Source organism: Bombina bombina, chromosome 3 (genome assembly GCF_027579735.1).
Source record: "Bombina bombina isolate aBomBom1 chromosome 3, aBomBom1.pri, whole genome shotgun sequence".
In the NCBI taxonomy this organism is placed as follows: domain Eukaryota; kingdom Metazoa; phylum Chordata; class Amphibia; order Anura; family Bombinatoridae; genus Bombina; species Bombina bombina.
This window is the reverse complement of record NC_069501.1, coordinates 1,027,892,468-1,027,911,376: the sequence shown is the minus strand read 5'-3', so window position 1 is coordinate 1,027,911,376 and position 18,909 is coordinate 1,027,892,468. Positions and strand designations below refer to the sequence as shown.

The 18,909-nt window shown below is 40.5% G+C and overlaps 1 protein-coding gene across 1 annotated transcript in view; it reads left to right on the top strand.

The window, feature by feature from the left end:
• The window catches only part of POU6F1 (POU class 6 homeobox 1), a 392,830-nt gene that overhangs the window by 371,721 nt on the left and 2,200 nt on the right, over positions 1 to 18,909 (top strand). The window lies entirely within an intron of this gene.

Here is an 18,909-nt window from a genome sequence, read left to right as displayed (position 1 = left end):
CCAAGGGGCATTGCAGTAGTACCTTACTTGGACGACATCCTAATTCAAGCGTCGTCCCTGTCAAAAGCAAAGGCTCATACGGACATCGTCCTAGCCTTTCTCAGATCTCACGGATGGAAGGTGAACAAAGAAAAAAGTTCTCTGTCCCCGTCAACAAGAGTTCCCTTCTTGGGAACAATAATAGATTCCTTAGAAATGAGGATTTTTCTGACAGAGGTCAGAAAATCAAAACTTCTAAGCTCTTGTCAAGTACTTCACTCTGTTCCTCGTCCTTCCATAGCGCAGTGCATGGAGGTAATAGGTTTGATGGTTGCAACAATGGACATAGTTCCTTTTGCACGAATTCATCTAAGACCATTACAACTGTGCATGCTCAAACAGTGGAATGGGGATTATACAGACTTGTCTCCGATGATTCAAGTAGATCAAAAGACTAGAGATTCACTCCGTTGGTGGCTGACCCTGGACAATCTGTCACAGGGAATGAGCTTCCGCAGACCAGAGTGGGTCATTGTCACGACCGACGCCAGTCTAGTGGGCTGGGGCGCGGTCTGGGAATCCCTGAAAGCTCAGGGTTTATGGTCTCGGGAAGAGTCTCTTCTCCCGATAAACATTCTGGAACTGAGAGCGATATTCAATGCTCTCAAAGCTTGGCCTCAACTAGCAAAGGCCAAATTCATAAGGTTTCAATCAGACAACATGACGACTGTTGCATATATCAATCATCAGGGGGGAACAAGGAGTTCCCTGGCGATGAAAGAAGTGACCAAGATAATTCAATGGGCGGAGGATCACTCCTGCCACTTGTCTGCGATCCACATCCCAGGAGTGGAAAATTGGGAAGCGGATTTTCTGAGTCGTCAGACATTCCATCCGGGGGAGTGGGAACTCCATCCGGAAATCTTTGCCCAAATAACTCAATTATGGGGCATTCCAGACATGGATCTGATGGCGTCTCGTCAGAACTTCAAGGTTCCTTGCTACGGGTCCAGATCCAGGGATCCCAAGGCGACTCTAGTAGATGCACTAGTAGCACCTTGGACCTTCAACCTAGCTTATGTATTCCCACCGTTTCCTCTCATTCCCAGGCTGGTAGCCAGGATCAATCAGGAGAGGGCCTCGGTGATCTTGATAGCTCCTGCGTGGCCACGCAGGACTTGGTATGCAGACCTAGTGAATATGTCATCGGCTCCACCATGGAAGCTACCTTTGAGACAGGACCTTCTTGTTCAGGGTCCATTCGAACATCCGAATCTGGTTTCCCTCCAACTGACGGCTTGGAGATTGAACGCTTGATTTTATCAAAGCGTGGGTTTTCAGATTCTGTAATAGATACTCTGATTCAGGCTAGAAAGCCTGTAACTAGAAAAATTTACCATAAAATATGGAAAAAATATATCTGTTGGTGTGAATCCAAAGGATTGCCATGGAACAAGATAAAAATTCCTAAGATTCTATCCTTTCTACAAGAAGGTTTGGAGAAAGGATTATCTGCAAGTTCTCTAAAGGGACAGATTTCTGCTTTATCTGTCTTACTACACAAATGACTGGCAGCTATGCCAGATGTTCAAGCATTTGTTCAGGCTCTGGTTAGGATCAAGCCTGTTTACAGACCTTTGACTCCTCCCTGGAGTTTAAATCTAGTTCTTTCAGTTCTTCAAGGGGTTCCGTTTGAACCCTTACATTCCGTAGATATTAAGTTACTATCTTGGAAAGTTTTGTTTTTGGTTGCAATCTCTTCTGCTAGAAGAGTTTCAGAGTTATCTGCTCTGCAGTGTTCTCCTCCTTATCTGGTGTTCCATGCAGATAAGGTGGTTTTGCGTACTAAGCCTGGTTTTCTTCCTAAAGTTGTTTCTAACAAAAATATTAACCAGGAGATAGTTGTACCTTCTTTGTGTCCGAATCCAGTTTCAAAGAAGGAGCGTTTGTTACACAATTTGGACGTTGTCCGTGCTCTAAAATTCTATTTAGAGGCTACTAAAGATTTCAGACAAACATCCTCCTTGTTTGTTGTTTATTCTGGTAAAAGGAGAGGTCAAAAAGCGACTTCTACCTCTCTTTCCTTTTGGCTTAAAAGCATTATCCGTTTGGCTTATGAGACTGCCGGACGGCAGCCTCCTGAAAGAATCACAGCTCACTCCACTAGGGCTGTGGCTTCCACATGGGCCTTCAAGAACGAGGCTTCTGTTGACCAGATATGTAAGGCAGCGACTTGGTCTTCACTGCACACTTTTGCCAAATTTTACAAATTTGATACTTTTGCTTCTTCGGAGGCTATTTTTGGGAGAAAGGTTTTGCAAGCTGTGGTGCCTTCCGTTTAGGTGACCTGATTTTCTCCCTCCCTTCATCCGTGTCCTAAAGCTTTGGTATTGGTTCCCACAAGTAAGGATGACGCCGTGGACCGGACACACCAATGTTGGAGAAAACAGAATTTATGCTTACCTGATAAATTACTTTCTCCAACGGTGTGTCCGGTCCACGGCCCGCCCTGGTTTTTTTAATCAGGTCTGATGAATTATTTTCTCTAACTACAGTCACCACGGTATCATATGATTTCTCCTATATATATTTCCTCCTGTCCGTCGGTCGAATGACTGGGGTGGGCGGAGCCTAGGAGGGATCATGTGACCAGCTTTGCTGGGACTCTTTGCCATTTCCTGTTGGGGAAGAGAATATTCCCACAAGTAAGGATGACGCCGTGGACCGGACACACCGTTGGAGAAAGTAATTTATCAGGTAAGCATAAATTCTGTTTTTTAGTTTTAGCTATTTTAGGGGGATATCTGTGTGTGCAGGTGACTATTACTGTGCATAATTATTAGGCAACTTAACAAAAATCAAATATATACCCATTTCAATTATTTATTTTTACCAGTGAAACCAATATAACATCTCAACATTCACAAATATACATTTCTGACATTCAAAAACAAAACAAAAACAATTCAGTGACCAATATAGCCACCTTTCTTTGCAAGGACACTCAAAAGCCTGCCATCCATGGATTCTGTCAGTGTTTTGATCTGTTCACCATCAACATTGCGTGCAGCAGCAACCACAGCCTCCCAGACACTGTTCAGAGAGGTGTACTGTTTTCCCTCCTTGTAAATCTCACATTTGATGATGGACCACAGGTTCTCAATGGGGTTCAGATCAGGTGAACAAGGAGGCCATGTCATTAGATTTTCTTCTTTTATACCCTTTCTTGCCAGCCACGCTGTGGAGTACTTGGACGCGTGTGATGGACCATTGTCCTGCATGAAAATCATGTTTTTCTTGAAGGATGCAGACTTCTTCCTGTACCACTGCTTGAAGAAGGTGTCTTCCAGAAACTGGCAGTAGGACTGGGAGTTGAGCTTGACTCCATCCTCAACCCGAAAAGGCCCCACAAGCTCATCTTTGATGATACCAGCCCAAACCAGTACTCCACCTCCACCTTGCTGGCATCTGAGTCGGACTGGAGCTCTCTGCCCTTTACCAATCCAGCCACGGGCCCATCCATCTGGCCCATCAAGACTCACTCTCATTTCATCAGTCCATAAAACCTTAGAAAAATCAGTCTTGAGATATTTCTTGGCCCAGTCTTGACGTTTCAGCTTGTGTGTCTTGTTCAGTGGTGGTCGTCTTTCAGCCTTTCTTACCTTGGCCATGTCTCTGAGTATTGCACACCTTGTGCTTTTGGGCACTCCAGTGATGTTGCAGCTCTGAAATATGGCCAAACTGGTGGCAAGTGGCATCTTGGCAGCTGCATGCTTGACTTTTCTCAGTTCATGGGCAGTTATTTTGCGCCTTGGTTTTTCCACACGCTTCTTGCGACCCTGTTGACTATTTTGAATGAAACGCTTGATTGTTAGATGATCACGCTTCAGAAGCTTTGCAATTTTAAGAGTGCTGCATCCCTCTGCAAGATATCTCACTATTTTTGACTTTTCTGAGCCTGCCAAGTCCTTCTTTTGACCCATTTTGCCAAAGGAAAGGAAGTTGCCTAATAATTATGCACACCTGATATAGGGTGTTGATGTCATTAGACCACACCCCTTCTCATTACAGAGATGCACATCACCTAATATGCTAAATTGGTAGTAGGCTTTCGAGCCTATACAGCTTGGAGTAAGACAACATGCATAAAGAGGATGATGTGGTCAAAATACTCATTTGCCTAATAATTCTGCACTCCCTGTATATATATATATATATATGGCACTAAGTTTGTGTCTTATAATTATGCCTGCTATTATATGTATAGTTTATTTATTCTCCTTGAAAAAGAGTTTATGTATGATAGTGTGGACTTGCCACACAGTACCTCGATTTGAATATTTCTTGTTTAAATATTGGAATAGATTATCTTGATATTCCCATTTTTAAATAAATGATATAGTTTCAATGCATGAGAATAATCTGTATTGTAGTTAATACTATACATAGCCCTCGATCAATAATTTGATACTTGTATCTTATTTGAGAAATTCCTTGTTCACTTAATGGAAATTGAGAGTATCTATATCATAGATTATTTTTAGTAATTCAAAATTGCAAGTGTTCGAGGGGGCGGAGCCAGCTATCATGCAGAGAGGATGTGTTTGAGCATGGCTCCTGCAATAAACAATAAAAAATGTATAAAATTTAGCTAATTCGCACAGCACAAGAGATGTACTCATTCTAAAAGAGCCCTGCAATAGCTGAGGACCTCACTGGCGACTTATAAGAAGGTTTTAGGTGCCAGAGAGGAGCGACAGATTGAGGCCTGGCCGTGCTCGGGGTCTCCCTGAGAGCACCGTATACTACGCATCTCGCAGCAAGATAACAGCAAGAGGGCCTGAGTTCGCTTTGTGGAGCGGTGTCTGCTGGAGTGTGAGGACTCTGTGACCATGGAGGGGCTGTTAGCGGCATTGCACAACTGCCAGGAGGACTTCGAGTGCAAGATGGGCCGCAGATTTGACCGCCTCCTAATCATCATGGCGGATACCCATGCAGAAATTGCTGCTGAAGTCTCGGAGGTGGCACCCCACGCAGCTTTGAACACACAGCGCAGTGATTCTCAGGAGGATATTGATCAACCCCCGGCTAACTTACCGCTCACCACAGAATCGGAGGCCTGGGGATTACCAGCGATCCGGTACAGGTCAGATCTCTTGATCCGGAGAAGTCCTCACTCTGCTGTGAATCCGAAGAGCTGCGTGCAGCTGGATCTTAGTGGGATCTCCCTGCTTCCCTTTGACCCCTCCTGGGGAGTTGTTGTTGGCTCCTTAGAGGCCGGAGGTAACATGCGAGCTGAGATGGTAACGGGGGAGACTTTCCATGCACAGCCTGCCATGTCGACGATAAGACACTTCCCACCTCATAATATTACTGCCGGGTTACTAATTAGAAGAGCGGTCATGTGGATGGTTATATGGGCTCACCCTGGCGACCTATCCGTGATCAGAGCCGATCAGGTCTATCACAATCCCTTTGTCTTCTCAGCTCCCCAGACTGGAATAGGGTAATTGCACATAGCTCTGGTCTGGGGTACCTGCTGATTCCCTGATCTATGAGGCTCTGGATTTGAGAGGCTTGCTGCGGGTCAAATCTATGAGAGACCTTTGCTACTGAGACTTTGGGGGTTAAGCCTCTATTGCCCCATATATGTATATGACTTTGAAGCACTTAACATAGTTTTATTTGACACTGTTTATATATGTTAGAATGATGTTTTAGTTTACCCTCGCTTGAAGTATATGTTTGGGTTGTTTCAGCACACGCCTAATAATAAGAGTCTTTAAGTGTTTGTTCTACTCATGTGTACGATTTTATGGAGCTGTGAGTGGGACCGTACATGTCATTCCCCTGGTAAGCTACAATGTATGTTACTCTAACTCATGTTCCGTTTTTTTTTTTTTGTTTTGTTTTTTTTTTTGAGGTCCAGCACAGCTTACAGCAAGAGTGTAATATTATTTAGAGCCTAAGCAATATAGTGTATGCTCCTGGAGCGCTGCAGCTCCTCTCATATTTGTGGTGCTAAAGGAATTCTTGTGTGTACTGAGTTCCCTAGCACTTTGTATAGCAATATTATGTGTCCCTGCCCTGTAATTTATCTTGTGCTATAGGAAATTATCTGTTTTTGTTTGTATCTCATGTATGTGTGAAAGTGTGAATGCATTATCACTGGTTACTATGAGGATCTGGGCTGTGCACTGCTGATTTGAATGAGTATACATTTCCATGCTAGGCTCTGACAATTTATGGATCTCTGGTGATCCATTTATGGATTGTTAATGAGTTAATTCAATGAATCACACTATATTATTAGAGAGATATTGAACCCAGCATTCTAGGAGCCTTTATTAAGTGAATATTGAACTACTGTGGGGGATATACTTACTCCTCAAATGCGAGCTTTCGCCAGATTTGCCAAGATTTATACTCCCAGATTAATTTAAACATAATCAGAACTATTGTCACCCCCCTGCACATAAGAGATTTAGGCAGGGGACAGCTTGAACCTTAGGTTTAGAGTAGCAACGCCTTGTTGCAGCCAGCATATCTTGCATACATTTGCTTGTAGGTACGCTAGTATCACTACCCACAATGTGTCAGACGATACTTTATGAAGGCTTGAAAAGTTGGATATGTGTATGTACAATGTGTGATCAAACTAGTTTATTGCTAATTCTGCACCGAAAATATTTGAATATTTATTTCCACTATTCATGTGTTCTTCCAGAAAACTGTGTGTATATGTATATGTATGTAGATTCTCTCAAGTGTCATTATACACTGGGTTCTGAATCTTGTGGCTCTTAAGAGGTTACTCCCTGTTTGTGCTCTTTAGGAGCAGCTATTTATGTAATGTAATATAAACATGTGTGTGCCTGCTTTAGAAATGCTGTTTGAGACTGTAATTGGGAGACCAGGTATATAGAATCATACTAGCTTCTCCTGATATGCGAAGAGATAAACACCTATTTAGTTACACTACTCATGTGCTCCTCCAGAAAACTGTGTGTATGTGTATATGTATGTAGATCTCTTAAAGTGGCATTATACCCTGAGTTTTGAATCTTATGGCTCTTAAGAAGTTACTTCCTGTCTATGCTCTTTAGAAGCAGCTATTTATCTAACGTAATGTAAAAATGTGAGGAACTGTTTTGTTGGCTGTATCTGAAACCTCTCTACAACCCTACCTACAATATTAGTACTTATATAACTGTTGAGTATCCTACCCAGCAAAGTTAGAGTAACTTATTGCTGGACTATCTCCCGCCCTCCACCATTCTTGTGCGGTAGGGATGAATACCTTCTCCTCTGCACTCTCTTTTGGTAGAGTTGAGTAGTCTCTACCCAGTCCGAAGTCCTAAACCTATGTTTTCCCCTGCATACATGTGAAAAGGCTCTTCGGGCCCCAATATAGGAAATTCTCCTTTGTTTATTGTATTTTGGTTAATCAAAGAGTTTTGGAACTATAGTTTCATTAATGTTCAAGTTTCTATTAATGTTCAGTATGAATGTCAAATCTATCCTATAACGGCAACTATGAACAGTTCTGGTATATCACTGTTATCATTTAGTAGAGTAATTTTGATAGTGTTGTTTTGTACTTTATTTGTATGATTATTTACTTCACTCAAAGTTTGCCTATACTCTATATGCAATAACAAGCTAACATATGATGAGGACTCTTTGAATTTCTATAGATGTCTTCAGATTGACCCTTGCCACCAGATCCCATGAGTGGATCTCTAATATATTGAAGACGCCAGAGTGTTTAAATATTGAGAATCTTTATCCCTGTGAGTTTTGTCTTCAGACAAGTACTAATTTCCAGGTCCCACAAGTGGATCTATTTTACTCTGTTGACACATGTTTGCCCTACTATTAAGCTATAAAATGAGGCTCCATTAGGGTCAATACCGTGCTCCTATTACTGTCTACTGTATTTATGTTTGAATGATGGATCTGTTGTCATGTAATTTTGTTTGAGATATTGCCCTACCTACTATGTCTGTACTTGATGTATTTTATTGCCTCAATAAAAACATTTTTCAAAAAAAAAAAAAAAAAATTGCAAGTGTTCGGTTCTCTGACTAATAAATAAAAGTTTCAGACATAATATAAATCTTGTTTCTAGTGCAGCATAACTTAACAGCTCGCTGTATTGTGTTTGCAGCAGTTTGACTATCCACACTTGATATCCTTATGTTAATCGATTAGCGATATATGTAACAGAGTGTCAAGTTGCAATAAAGTCTCTATATTACAATTATAATGTGTATTTTTGTCTCATGTACTGTATGGCATAATATATCACGATTGTGGCTTGTATGTAAAGAAAGTTACATCATGCATATAGTTCACAAGTTATACACTGGTTGGATCTAAGGGTCCAATACTAAATATGAAAGTTTAATATTTCCCCAGAAGGGGTTAAGTATAAAGAGTAATTACTTTTGACTGATCACGGATATATTACCCGGTAGTTGGTAATTGTGGCTCTAATGTGTTGAGAGTGTTTATAAGTAAAACGTAATTTTTGCAAATTATTATACTTTATTGCTTAGAGATTTTTTAACTTTATGTCTATACGTAGCATAATAATGTTAACCAACTGCTAGTTTTTTTATATTTTGTTGTCTATATATAGTCCAGCAATGTTAACCAACTACTTATATAGGTATTATTATATAAAGTTGTACCACAGTATATCTCTGTCGGGTTAATGCTATGTGTTCGTAGCTTCCACTATGTATAGGAGAGTTTGTTACTTTTCCTGTGGAAGTTAAATATATGCGGCAGCCATTTTACCTGATCGCTGGGATTAAGTGTTAACAGAGTAAAATTCTCCAGTGTCCTGACTCTACGGTGTTTGACTCAGTGTGCACCCCGTTTAAGGATCCTGCTTATGTTTGTATAGATTAGTTAAGTTATGAAGTCAATTAATCAGATATTGTGGCAGAGTAAAATACAGGAGTTCCCATTGACTTCTCACCAAGTCCCTAACATGTTTCACCGTCTAGCCCAGTGGCAGAATTTTTTTTCACTTTCTGTGATGAGATTTTTTTAGTGAAAATTTTTCTGCGGGCCATTTTTAAATAAAATTCAATTTTAAATTAGGCAGTTACACTAAAGCACCAGTTCAATTGCAATGTGTTGGTTAAATAAAGAATAAACCATTTTTAACGTTTTATAATATAGTGCAGTAGTTGAAAATTGCATTGCAAATTAGCTGCAGACAAACTAAATTATAAAATGTTGAATAAATTTGTTTCTTTTTCTCTTGGTCCAAAATAGAAATGTAGTAATAAAAAGATGCAATGCTCTTAAGAACGTCTTAAATTCAGAACAAACAGCTTTGCAGACTGGGAAAGGCTAGGGGAGTGTTTGAAAAAAGCCAGTTAATAATCAATGCACTGCTGCTTTACAGTGATACTGCATATTTGTCTGTTAACTTCAAACAGCACTTTTCTCTTGATGCACTGGAACACTTAAACAGTGCAGCCAGAACACAGCTCTGTTTGAAGAGTAGAGTTGCAAAGTTAAAGCACTAAGTCTAACAGTTCCTGCATGGGTTCTGTTCTTTCTGCAGACATGCTGCATTTTCTGCGATGACATCTCAGATCACTGTATGTTCTGCCTTGGGGCCGTCTAGCACGGCTTTTTCAAAGGGTATCACGATCATAGTGTTCTCGGTCTCTATTTATGGCAGTGCGTTGCGTATCCCCACCCATTTTAAAGACGTCATCTTGGGAACGTGTTTAAAGAGAATTCTGGGTGTTGTAGGCTTACATCAGCTGACAGTAGTGTCAGAGTGATGTTGGAAAGATCATGCTCATTGCCTATGTGACAATATGTTTATATCTTGGATCCTGAAACCACTGATTGTTTTAATAAAGTGTATGTATTTAAAAATACTTGTTATGCAAAGAGTTATTTAGTTATCGTTAAATTATTGACCTGGTGTGTTAAGGAGAAATATTGAACCGTGATCTTCTTGATCATCTTGTATTATGATGATCTTAAAGATTGGTTTATTATTATGTGCCCGTGTATATAATGATCTTAAGGATGGTTTTATTACAGGCTAAAAGGTTTGCGGTACACCTATACCGACAAGACTCGTAATGGCTGCGGTGCTGTTTTAACGCTGAAATGGCCATATTCACCTTTAAAAGTGTAAATGAAGATGCAAATATTTCATATTGCAAAAATGTTTTCGCAACGGAATATGTTCTATTTATTTCTAAATAAATATTTCTCAATATATTTGATGATATTTGGACTGATATATCTATTTATTGTGAGATATGTATGTGAATATATATATGTCTAGATATATCGAGATCTATATGCGAATATCGCATTGAAAATCCCTCTGAGATATTGTTTAATGTGCCTAAGATTGCAATGTGAAATATTTTCATTATCTCCATAGTTAAACATATCTCTATACATATAAATGCATGTTTCTCTATGTATGTGTATGTATGTCAATATAAATCCCCGTGTCGGTTTTCTTTTTTTTAACACCCGAGATCTCCTATATTTTAGCCCTTATAACTTTTGTGTGCAATATTTTTTTATTTTATTTTTATTAGACAGTGTTAGTGTAAGTGTACTTTGTAATGTATATTTGAAGTGTTTCGTGAAACTTTTTTGTTGCATAAAAGCATTAACTACAACTCTTTAAGTGTGGAAAGGATTGTTGCGTAAAAGGCTAATGCTCGCACGCAATCGCGATTTTTCAAGACTTGTAATACCTGCACAATGGAAATTGATTGTGAAAAGACCACATTGCGCTCTGAAAACGCATAACGTGATATTTGCTACTTGTTACTTGTAATCTTGCTGTAAAAGAATAGGGCGTGCTAAAAACAATGTTGGCCATGCTAACATTTTCTGTTAAAACACTTTTACCGGATTGTACGCTATTCATGCAGGGCCTTGAAATGGAAAGTAGCACTCCACTTTCTTTATTATTCATGAGAATTCAGATTAAGGGGCCTATCTATCAAGCTCCGAATGGAGCTTGACGGCCCGTGTTTCTGGAGAGTCTTCAGACTCACCAGAAACACAAGTTATGGACCAGCGGTCTAAAGACCGCTGCTCCATTACCCTATCCGCCTGCTCTGAGCAGGCGGACAGGAATCTCCACAATTCAACCCAATCGAGTATGATCGGGTTGATTGACACCCCCCTGCTGGCGGCCCATTGGCCGCGAGTCTGCAGGGGGCGGCGTTGCATCACCAGCTCTTGTGAGCTGCTGGTGCAATGCTGAATACGGATAGCGTATTGCTCTCCGCAATCAGGGAGGTCTTGCGGACCTGATCCACACTGTCGGATCAGGTCCGCAAGACCTTTGATAATTCGGCCACAAAGCATAAAGTTTTAAGACAAGAGACTTTCCTTTTTACTTCAATTATCAACCTTTGAACAATATTTTTATATGCACACTTTCAGAGGCACCAGCTACTATTGAGCATGTGCAAGAGTTCACAGTGTATACATATATGGGTCTGTGATTGGCTGATGGCTGTCACATGATACAGAGGGCTGGCAAACTGAAGTAAATATTGAAGTTTGTCTGAAATAAACTACTGAGTAATTGCTATTGCATTGTCTTGTGATTATGCATTTGTTAATTATGCAATTATACTGTATTTAAAGGGTCCTTTAATTTCCATAAGTAGAAAGTATCTGCAGCTTATCTTCTATTTTAACAATTCTCAATACTGTAAATCGTAAAGATGATTGGCAAAAGTTGCAAACTTCACTGTACAGAGTGAGGTTTGTATTTACCAAGTTTTTATTACTGTTAGATTATGGTGATGCAAGGTTCTAGATAATGTAAATTGCAGCTATTTAAAACACATTTTGGGGGACTTCTGTTCACTGTAAAAACCCAAACAATAAATACAATTGCTGATAAAAATTACTAAAATTATTATATATTTTACTGAAATTATATATATATATTAATAAATAATGTGTGCGTGTAAAGGAAGTAACAATGAACATGTTTATATATATATATATATATATATATATATATATATAAGTGGTAGCCGGTGGCCTAGCACTCCATCCACATCAATGTTTCCAGTGCCCGGGTGCGATCCTCAAGTGTTATAGCATACTAGTTGGGAAGGAGGGCACTCACAGGACTTCATACATTAAGTAATCATTTATTATAGTTCCAACATGAGTGTATTGTCGACGTTTCGGCCTTTCATTAGGCCTTCTTCAAGACAAATTTCATAATCTAAAAACATGAACAGAAAAGTGATAAAATACATTACAATCATGTAATATCCAAGTGAACACCGAATTGTGACCCTCCACCAGAAAGGACCAAAATAGCCCAGGTGAAACTTAAAAGGTGCTTCCCTTGCAATAAGGAAGTCAAAATATCTAACTGTCAGGTAAGACAAGAACAGGGGATGAAAAGAAATATAAACCAGACAACCGAGAGAAGAGCAAACCAAACGTGAATCAAAGTGTAATAACAAAAATAAAATAGTAGCCAGAAGAAAGAAAAAAGAAACCAGAGAAAAGAAGAAAGAAGAGGAAAAAGAAACCACCTATTAAAATACCACATTACACTTGGTACATAAGTTTCCCATATAGGTAATTTAGAATAACACACTAACAAGCTAGCATAAACCATTGTGCATTGACAAAAGGGTTAACAGCCATGGCAATAGTACAAAAAATAAACTAAATAACTCAGGGACAGCACTCAACAAACCCTAATTATTACTACTCTTCTCACAATACACATATACCAATGCTGATATACCTGATATGATTTAGGGCAATCAAAAATTAAAAATTACCATGGTGGGCGCAATCCACAGACCACAAACTGTATTATCACATATCATCTACTAAAAAAAGTCACGGCTGTGTACATCACATCAACAGAAATCCGTTATCCTGTGACGGCAATAATCCAAAATAAAAATCATAAACCGCTAAACAGCAGACCTCACAGTAAATTTATAATGATCCCCGCAGGATCCATTGCGGTTCAAGCACCAAACAACCCCAAACGTATACCAGTGTGGTAGTCAATCCTACTGCTAAACCTACACGAACACTGCCGTATAAGGTTTATACATAAATAAAGGAATCACAACTTGTGTCAAATGGATGTATAAATTAATATAAATTAATATAGCCGTGAACCACGATGCACTAGTCAGCCACTCACCTATAAACCCAGATTCACATAGCAATTATCCCAATGAGCGTATAGCATAAGTGGACACATAGTGGGCCATAGCCCCTCTTACCCGAAAAAGTGCGGAGCACAGCGTCCGCGTGATAACCCTAGAACGACAGAGTCATTAATGCAAAAACCGCCGCGGCGTAGGTCCTAAAATAGGGTTGTACCCGCCCCCCGCAGAGGGCCAATCAGAACACGCGCCGCTGACACACCTCAGCTGGCCGCGTAACCGAGCCAGATATATAGTAACCAACTATGCGCTTACAACAGGGAACAAGCCCTGTAAGGGTCACAACGAGAGGTGCCGTACCCCAAGCCCTGATCTAACAGGACGCAATGTCAGTGCAAACAAGCTACACAGCACAGCACATAATTCATTGTACATATAAGCCCCGGCAATCCCAATCGGAGGGGACCATCATCTGTCACACAGGGGATACCCAAGAACCAATACGGCGACGGGACCCAAGGATGTGTGCAAATCCACATCACAATAACCCAACTAGTAGAGAAGACAGAGTACAAAGCATATGGCCGCCACAGATATGGTATATCCCCTCAGACAATAGAGTATACAGACCAGTGACATACAGTGAGACCCCTAGGTCACGAAACCTGGGGTCAGGCAGCAATGGTTTCTTGGATATATATTAGAGGATGGTGTGTGGTGGTTAGAGACACCAGCCAATCGCTGACATCCATACCCATAAATGGGGTAAGGCCCCCCAATTAGTGATCAAAATGATCAAAAAAAGACAGACCTAGTATAAGGCTAGGCATAGAACCATGGCATACCCCCATCAAATACCCATCTGTCAAGGAGTTACAAAGAAAATAAGCCGTTCCTACAGGGAAGGTAATGTTACACTACTAATGGAGACCAACGGATAGCAGGAAACCACAAAGACCCAGTACCATAATAAAGAGTGTCCAGAGTAGACAAACATCCAAGAGGAAAACAAACAGTGGGAAAACCAATGCATAAGTGAGGTGAAACCTGTAAAAACAACAGGATACAGCAAAAAACAAACAAAAAAAACAAAAAAAAAAAGTTTAACAATTGCATTATCAGAAAAATAAAGCATAGTCAATACTGGCATTCAAGCCACTTGGGGCAGGTGTATTCAATCTATGAATCCATCTGGCTTCACTCTTAAGGAGTTCAGAATTCCTGTCGCCCCCCCCGTTTTAAGGGGGCCACCCTGTCAATGAGCATGGCCCTAAGGGTGGATACAGCATGCCATTGCTCAAGAAAATGCCTTGCCACAGGCTGGTCTGAGTGACCATCTTTTAGGGCCGCTCTGATGGCGCTCTTATGATTGGCGAGTCTCTCCCGAAATGGGGTGATGGTTTTTCCTACATAGAACCGTCCACATGGACAGGACAATAGATAGACCACGAAGTCAGATGTGCACGTTAGTCTGTGTCTTATCAGAAAGCTCTTATTGGTAGTGGGATGGTGAAATCGTTCCCCAGTTATGAGGGAGCTGCACGTCACGCAGCTCCCGCACTTAAAGCATCCATTTTTAAGGGGTTTTAGCCACGTTCTTTCTCTCCTCCAAGGGTCAGTTCTCATCAAGTATGACTTGAGACTTCTTCCACTTTTATGTACCACTCTAGGAGGGGGTTTTTCTTTGAATGGTAACGTTTTGTCTCCACTTATGAGCGGCCAGTTCGTATAGATCACCTTCCGCAATGCATCTGTGGCTGGGGTAAACCTAGTCACCAAGTTCAAGGTCGGTTCATCTTTGGTAGGATCACTACCCAGTCCTCTGGCTACTAGGCAACTCCGTTCCTGCTGCAACACTTCTTCAAGTGTTTTTTGCACCATCAATGGATTATAACCCCTGTTAAGGAATTTGGTTTTCATTTCGTGAAGTTGGTGCAACATCAACGTGTGATCAGAATTGTTGCGTCTAACCCGCATCATTTGGGACTTGACAATTCCCTTCTTAAGCTGAGGTGGATGGTAACTTGTAAATTGTAATAGTGTGTTTCTATCTGTGGGCTTGGAATATAAAGTCGTATTCAGTGTGCATTCCCCAGCCCCCTCAGATTTAAAGATGCATAGGTCAAGGAAGTGTATCTTCTCATGGCTGATTTCATGTTTGAATTTGACTGGGATCAGAAAATCGTTAAGGGATCCAATCCATGTCTCCAGCTCTTCTATTGTTCCATCCCAGATGACCAACAGGTCATCTATATACCTGCGGTATAGCAATAAGTTTGGGTTGTTTTGGCTGAACACGAATTCCTCCTCGAACCACGCCATAAACAGATTTGCGTAAGACGGGGCCAAACTGGACCCCATGGCCGTCCCTACCATCTGAAGGTAGAAGTGCTCCTCAAATCGGAAATAGTTATGTGTCAAGCACATTAGTAGCCAGTCCAATAAGATTTCAACAGGGGGGCCCAGATATTCATCTGATTTCATCAATGACTGTCTCACAGCCTCCACACCAAGATCATGAGGGATGATGGTGTAGAGGCTGTTGACGTCAAGAGTAACAAGATAGCAATCAGCCGGAAATGATCTTTCGTGGAGCAGATTGATAAGTTGGATCGAGTTTTGGAGGAAAGCCCTGGTGTTCTTTACCATCCCCTGAAGGTGAAAGTCGATAAATTTCGCCAAATTTTGGAACAGCGATCCCACTGCTGATACAATGGGTCGCCCAGGTGGTTTACAAGCATCCTTGTGGATTTTTGGGATAGAATAAATAATAGGGTATCTGGGAAAGGTTGGTACCAGGAAGTCCCACAGCGTCTGTTCAATGTGACCGCCATTTAGGGCAAAAGTTAAAATATCTTCTAACTTTCTTTTATAGGCCAAGGTGGGATTTGCTGTTAGCCTTCTATATGTAGTGCTCTCATTTAATTGTCCCAATAATTCGTCTCTGTAATACTTGTAATCCAGGATGACTATGGCACCCCCCTTGTCCGCCGGTCTGATCACTATGGACTCATCCTTCTTCAGTCTCCGTAGGGCTGCCCACTCCTGTTTTTCTAGATTTGTCCTGCAAGTGCCCATATCTCCAAGTTCATTGGAAATCTGTCGGGAGCAGACATTAGTAAACGTTTTAATGGTTGGGTGCGTGTTTTTGGGTTCAAACCCAGATTTAGTAATAAATCTATTGTCATCATCCAGTGGCCTGGAGTTCTTAAAATGGTTCTTGATCTTTAATGTTCTTTGCAGGCGGTGTATATCCACCAAGTTGTCAAAAATATCCACCCGTGGCGTGGGTACAAAGCTAAGGCCCTTGCTGAGTAATATGATCTCATCCCCATCCATAGGTCTATTACTTATGTTAATCACCACATTTTCAATGTCCATTAATTTTTTCGCTGTTTTTTTCCACCACCCGCCCCTTCTGATGTGCGATCTGTGTCTGGGACGGGCGGTTTGCCGTTTTTTGCCGATGATAGTGGTTTATTTTTTGATCTTGTCTTAACCTGTATTTGTGTTTTCGCTGCATTCAGGTTGCTGGTAGAAGATTCAGCTTCACTAGAATCTCCCCCGCTAGTGTCCACAGTGTTAGCCAGCGTGCGGGGTCTGCGATCATTACGTCTTTGTCTAAATCGTAAAGCTGATTGGCAAAAGTTGCAAACTTCACTGTACAGAGTGAGGTTTGTATTTACCAAGTTTTTATTACTGTTAGATTATGGTGATGCAAGGTTCTAGATAATGTAAATTGCAGCTATTTAAAACACATTTTGGGGGACTTCTGTTCACTGTAAAAACCCAAACAATAAATACAATTGCTGATAAAAATTACTAAAATTATTATATATTTTACTGAAATTATATATATATTAATAAATAATGTGTGCGTGTAAAGGAAGTAACAATGAACATGTTTATATATATATATATATATATATATATATGTATATGTGTGAGTGTGTATATATATATATATATATATATACACACATATATATATATATATATATATATATATAATAACACAGAAGGCAACTGCACTCTCAGACCGGACTGGGTACAAATCCTATGACCTTGCAACATGCACAGCCCTGGGTGCTCAATAGCACTCTCAGGAAGCTGCACAGAGTCCCAGGCAGTTAACCCTAGACAGGTCTGGGTTCAAGGCCCATAGGGAAAATTACAAAACAAATTAATACAGCACACAGAGGAAGTCCAGAACTCGCTTACAAGTACTCAGCTAAGATTAAATGCAAAAATGGAAGAGTTAGTTACCGCATCTGGCCAACTGGGGTTTGCTTGAGAGCTTGCATTTGTATGGCTGTATTAGGGAGAGACCTTGACGTGGTACCTGGGCTTATCCCATTTGGCTAGATGCGGTAACTAACTCTTCTAGTTTTGCTTTTAATCTTAGCTGCTATATATACCCTTTTCTTTAGAAAGGATGGTACACAGTAAGTTGTATATGTGTTGTAAGGTAGAGTAGATGTGATATCTTGAATGTTAACTGAGAAGAAAGAAAACACAGGCTTACAGATTTAACCCTTTGAGTGCTAAGCACTTTCCCACCTGGGTGCTAAGGTTTTTAAAAGTTTTTTTTATTTTATATTTAAAAAAAAAAATTTTTTACTTTTTATTTATTTATTTCAGATCCCCAAGACTTACACTGTTTGAAAGGTTAGGCGATTACCTTTCCAACGGTGGGTCTTGGGGGTCTGTAGCTGCTTAGATGCCTGAGATACAGGCTTCTAAGCAGCATGCCCCCTGCTCCTATATTTAACATTGTTAATGTTAAATAAAGTTGCGCGGTGACGTCATCATGTCATTGCGCGTGACATCACCACGCGTAACCTGAAGCCCCGGCGATTACCACGCGTAACCTGGACCCCCAGATCTCCCTCAAAGTGGGAAAGTTCTAGTGACGGCTCTGAGCCGTCGTTAGCACCTGACTGAGACAATTTGTGATGGCTCAGAGCCGTCATTAGCACTCAAGGGGTTAAAGGGACACTGAACCCAAATTTTTTCTTTCATGATTCCGATAGAGCATGCACATTTAAGCAACTTTCTAATTTACTCCGATTATCATTTTTTCTTCGTTCTCTTGCTTTCTTTATTTGAAAAAGAAGGTATCTAAGCTATTTTTTTGGTTCAGGACCATGGAAAGCACTTGTTTATTGGTGGGTGAATTTATCCACCAATCAGCAAGAACAACACAGTGTGTTCACCAAAAATGGGCCGGCATCTAAACTTACATTCTTGCATTTCAAATAAAGATACCAAGAGAATGAAGAAAATTTGATAATAGGAGTAAATTAGAAAGTTGCTTAAAATTGCATGCTCTATCTGAATCAGGAAAGAAAAAAGTTTACATATAAAGTTAAAATGATAAAGCAAATATTTATACGTATTAGGGAGGGATGTGCAGGGGGGAAATGTTTTGTTTTGGATTACATTTTCATAACGAATATTCAAGGAAATTTGTTTCACCACAGATAGTCGTTCCCTGCACTATTCGGTTTTCACTTTGTTTAAAACTAAATGAAAATCGAATTTTCGTTAAACATTTACATTAGTTTTCATTAAAATCGATGTAAATGTTTTGAAGCTACAGGTGAAAAGTTCTCCTAGAGCTACATACCTACCTTAACGCGCTCTGGAGAGTGCGCTATCCCGATCCTCTTCTTGCCAGAGCCCTGGCCTCACTAAAAGGAGGCTTAGCTGTTAGGCTCCCAGGATCTGCACTAAACTTAGTGCAGGTCCTGAG